The sequence below is a fragment of the Apium graveolens genome, chromosome 7 (assembly GCF_009905375.1).
Source record: "Apium graveolens cultivar Ventura chromosome 7, ASM990537v1, whole genome shotgun sequence".
NCBI classification, from domain to species: Eukaryota; Viridiplantae; Streptophyta; class Magnoliopsida; order Apiales; family Apiaceae; genus Apium; species Apium graveolens.
The window spans coordinates 229,594,130-229,599,545 of record NC_133653.1 but is presented as its reverse complement, the minus strand read 5'-3'; the positions used below and the strand labels follow the sequence as shown (position 1 = coordinate 229,599,545).

General features: G+C 32.7%; 1 pseudogene; it reads left to right on the top strand.

The window, feature by feature from the left end:
• Positions 1-3,307: 3,307 nt before the first annotated feature.
• Positions 3,308-4,957, top strand: LOC141674537 (V-type proton ATPase 16 kDa proteolipid subunit-like; annotated as a pseudogene).
• Positions 4,958-5,416: the final 459 nt, after the last annotated feature.

Below are 5,416 nucleotides of genomic sequence, written 5' to 3'. Positions count from 1 at the left end.
ATATAATTACCATTCTTATTAACACATACCTTGCCATTCCTGTTTTTCCTAGGCTTTTTCTCTTTATTTTTCATGTGTAATTCCTTCAGCTTTTGCTTAAGCTGTTTCTGAGTCATTAGACCAATATTTACTGATCTTGTGTGAACTTGTTCACTCTTATCAGTATTTAAGTTTGATCTAGGTGCTGAGGTTGAACCTACCTCATTAACTGACCTAATAGCATCAACACTTGGATTAAACTTAATGGGCTTCAACTGAACATCATTCAGTTTGACTTTAGTTTAGTATTTACTGGTTTAGTTTTCTCGGTTTCTTTTCCAATTTTCTCATCAGAATTAGATCTATTAGCATATTCTAATCCTGATCCCCAACAGCCATTCTATAAAATTTCCTGAGTTATTTTTCCTGAGTTAGTCCAAAGCTTGATAATCTCTCTTTCTTTAGCTAACCCCTTTTCTAGATAAGCATGATTTTCTAACAAATTTTCTTTAACATAAACAACATTATCTATTTCTTTTTGAATTTCTAGCATGGAAAATAACTCAATTTCTAGGTGATCATCCCCTTTCTTTAACTAAGATTTTTCACTCTTGATTCTATTATTCTCTAAGGTTTGATCCCTATAACTAATATGCAGAGATTTAAGAAACAATCTTAATTCATGGATATCATCATTATTAAAAGCAAGTGTGGTCTGAGGTACCTTTAATTCAGCATTATCAGCCTCAGTATCAGCATTTTCCATGAGAGCATAGTTGACACCATCATCTGAATATGATGAATTATCCTAGTTTTTCTTCTTTGTGATCAAGGCTTGTTTCTTCTCAACTTTTGATTTTTTTGCAGTCAGCTGCAAAGTGTCCAATTCCATCACAGTTGTAGCATCTTTTGTTTGACTTGTCAGATTTTCCAAACTTGGATTCCTTCCTTTCATTATTGCTTCTGTCATTTCTCTTATTATAGTTTGAGGAACTAGAACCTTTTATGGAAAACCTTTTCCCTTTCTTGAAGTTCTTGTAGACCATCTTCTTGAAGCTTTTAACCAATAGTGCAACCATTTGTTCCAAGTCTTTATTGTTGTCATGATCACTATCAGTATATGATTCACTATCAGTATTTGAGTCATCATCAGTTTGATGACTCAGTATCAGACTTTGCAATTATAGCTTTTCCTTTGAAGTAACCTTTTCTCCTAGCTTTCTTCTTTGGCTTCTCTTCAACTTTAAGTGCAATTGGTCTGGTCTTGGATCCTATTCTCTTGCTTCTTTGTTCCATCTCTAGTTCATGAGTTTTTAGTATGCCATAGATCTCATCTAGAGGTGTTTCATTAAGTTCATAATTATCCCTTATTGATGTGACCTTATAGTCCCACTTTTCAGGGAGTACAAGTAGAAACTTCAAGTTTGATTCCTCTAAATCATATTCCTTGTCGACAATGGATAAGTCATTCAACAGCTTTTAAAATCTATCATAGATCTCAGTTAAGGACTCATTATCTCTTGAGTCAGTACGCAACACATAAAGTGTAAACCTAATTTGTGCTTATATAGTGCACAGTTACACAATCAATAAGGAATCCTATTCTATTACAATAAGAAAACCTAATACATATGCATGTATGATTGATTCTGGGATAAAGTACTTCACCGCCTTAAATTTCTGCTTTCATTTTCCTTCTTGAATATCTACTAATGTGACTAAATCCTGATGACATCAATTGTTGATCATCAAGTACTGATGGACAAGTACTGATGACGTCACCTTCAGTAAATCCTGATATTAAGTCCTGATAGTTTATCTCCTGATATCATCAATTATATCTAACAGAAAGGCTGAGCATGAGAATGGGTCAATAATGGAAAGAAGATAATGGATAAACATGGAAGGGTAGTTTCAAATATTAAGCCGTGAAGATTTAAAATCAAGATGAGCAACAGATGGAGAAAAAACATAGAACTAAGAAAGAATAATGTGGGAGATTAATGTTAGCAACTCACGTATAAATAGAGTAATTAGGCATTGGAAAAGGGGAAGGCAACTACCATATAACAATTTTAATATTATTGGGAAAGATCCATATCTTGTAATTCATTCAACCGATTGTAAAAAAATTTACTTCATAGTGGATAATTTGGTCAGGTGTTAATCCCACCATTGATTTTTCTTCCTTTAGGGAGTTTTCCGCGTCACCAATTCTCGTCATTTTTATTTTCTACTTTGTTTATTTAGTTACATGTAATCTTTATAAATCTCTAGGACTTATAATTAAACCCCGTAAAAATGACTAAACTAGTTTGGCGCCGTCTGTGGGAAACTTCATAAGAGTCTTGGCGAATTTAAAGATGGTAGACAATCTTCATCCACAAGGAGAAAACTCTTAACATGGTGACAACTTTAAACTAATAGCTGCTTTGAAGAAATTACAGGCTGCCATAGAAACTCTATGATCAGAGAATGAGACCTTAAAGAAGGAGTTAAATCAAATAACAGAACGAAGAGTAGGCAGACGATAAAAAGTGTTATTAGACGTCTAGACTTGGATGAAGGGCTGGACGGAGAACCACGAAAGGAGAACGATGATATTATCTTACTGGATAAAGATGGGAAGGTTATAGAGAAGCAAACGAGTACTGAACAACAAAGCAACATTTACTCCAACGAAAAGTCTGAGAAGAGTCATGGCAAAAAGAAACACTAAGCCATAGATGGCCTACTGTAACCCATTATCCTGGGGTTAGATAGAAAAATATTATAATAGCCTTCTAAACAAATATATATTGCAACCCCTCTTTTTTGATGATGTCGTATAGTTACAACGTGTTATCAATATAGTTTATAATAATTGAAATATTTATTTTATTTATTTTTAAAAGTTAATAATTTTAGTGGAGTGATTTATGATATATTGATAAATTAAACATTTTATAAAACTTAACAAGTCATTAATGGATTTATTTACAATATTTATATATTTTTAAATTACTTCATTTTTCATAAAAAAATATTAAAAAAATATTTATATAAAGAAAAGATAAATTATTATTTAAATTTCAACAAAAAAAGTTGGACCGGGCTATTTATTTTGAATACAACTTGGGCCAAGAAATGAAATAGGGGGCGGAAGCTGAAAATTGGGGAGCGGCAAATTAGGGTTTATTGAAGCATAACCTTGAGCGTGCCTCTCTCCCATATCCTCCGTCTTCCTTTCCCTCAGCGTGTCTCTCTCTCGGTATTTCATTTTTCTCATTTTATTGTTAATTTAGTTTTCAGACTTGCTTTCTCACTTTTAATATAATATGGTTTAAAGATGGATGTTTCCAAGAGGGTTTCTTTGTCAGGCTGTGTTCTCGTGGTCCAAGAGGATACAAAATGTATATTTTTCTATCTTTGCTGCTTCTAATCAATGGGACTTGTATTTACTCTCTGCTCTTTGAGACGATTGCGAGTGGGTAGTGTTCTTGATCTCTCCGATAAATGATTTTGTTGAGTTCATTCTTTTAGCATATATAGATATACGTTATGAATTTTTATTTTGTTTGAAATTTCCATTAACTATATGTTTATGTTTATGTTTGTGTATGCTAAACAGCAGAAAATAATAGATATAGTGAATTTAATTCTTCTTTGAAGGTAAGTCCCTTCTCTCTGCTCGTGAGTTTCAAGTGCAGTATTTTTATTGCAGTTGTACTATGAGTTTAAGTTTTAATATAATGGATGAGTAAGAATTCTAGTTGTCGAGATATTTGCGTAAGAGAATTTGGTGAGTGTTGGTAATGATACTATTAGGGTATTAATTGGACAATAAAAAACAAAATACAGTTTCATGTATTATCTGTTATATACTGAGTTTTAAAAGGATTTTTGTATTTTCTGTTTTTATGCTTATGGTACAGCTAAGAGTGGTATAGAAGTGGCATCGATGGGAGTCATGAGACCGAACTTGGTGATGAAGTCAATTGTGCTGGTGGTTATGGCTGGTGTGCTGGGTATCTATGGTTTGATTATTGCTGTTATTATTAGTACATTAATTAATCCCAAGGAGGAGTCGTACTATCTTTTTAATGGATACAACATCTCTAATTGGAATTGTTGGTGATGCTGGTGTTAAGTATTGTCTTTTTACTTTTGATTCCAAAGTCTATATATTATCCTTAGTGATATCAAAATATTTTTAAGTACATCTAATGCTTTTTCATATTAATGTGAATGAGTAGCCGCAACTCTCCGCGAAGAGTAAGGATAGCTAACTAGATAGCTCTGTTGTGGGTTTAAAATTTAGATGGGAAATCTCTTTAAATTTCAAGAGAAGCTAGTACAAACTCTAAAAATATGATAGTTTATTAGATGGAAAAATGGTGAATAATTTGTTAGTATCAAAGTAAGCTTATGTGCATACTATGCGTTGTCAAACATGTAGCAGTCACAAAAGGATATCAGTTGTACTAGTTATTTAACATGGAGATAGGGATAGCCAGTGTGGTGAGTAGAAGAAAAACCTGATTTAGTATCTTTGTTATTCATGGGAAGGGAAGATGGTTTCTCGTTTTCTTTATTTATTTATCCTCAAAAATTTATTATTCTTTGCAGGGATAATGCGCAGCAGCCGAAGCTTTTTGTTGGAATGATATTTATTCTCATTTTCGCTGAAGCTCTAGCCTTGTATGGTCTCATTGTTAGCATAATTTTATCTTCAAGAGCTGGCCAATCCAGAGCCGACTAAGTTCAAAGCCTTATCTTTCTGCATGCATAATTTTGAGTAATATTGTTTGTTCTTATAAAAGGAGAACTTGAAGGTCTGTGTTTTTATGTGCTAGGGTCCTTTAGATATTGTGAGTCATATATTGAAGTATTTCTTGATTAATAAGTAATTTCAAGCTCGAGATAGAAATTACTGACATATCTCCAACAAAAACAAACTCCCAACCTTGTAGACTAGCCCTAACTGCAAGATCCATGTCCTCCACTGTGGTGCACTCTGCCTTTACCTTTATCTACATATGTACATTATGAATTATGACACTTAATTATAATTAGTTTATTTCTAGATTTAGTTTTATAGAGCTAAATTAAGTATTATTGTTTTATTGGTTGAATCATCAAGAACTTAAACAATTAACTTTTCCTTTGGCCAATAGAGTGCAGAAGCAGCTTCAATTGAAAGCTTGTAGACCTGGACACAAATTATTTAAAGATGAGATATATTTTAATAAGGCTTAAAGAGATTTATACTTGTCACTCATTCTGATGGTATTATTAATTTTTTTTAAACCCATGGGATCCAGGGATTTATCATATTCTTCCTTTGTAGAGCCTTGTGCCTAAATTAGAGCCAGTATACATAAATGCACAGTGACATGTATCAAGTTGAAAATCACTTTGCTAATATACTTAAATTGATCAAGTACTTATGCATAGC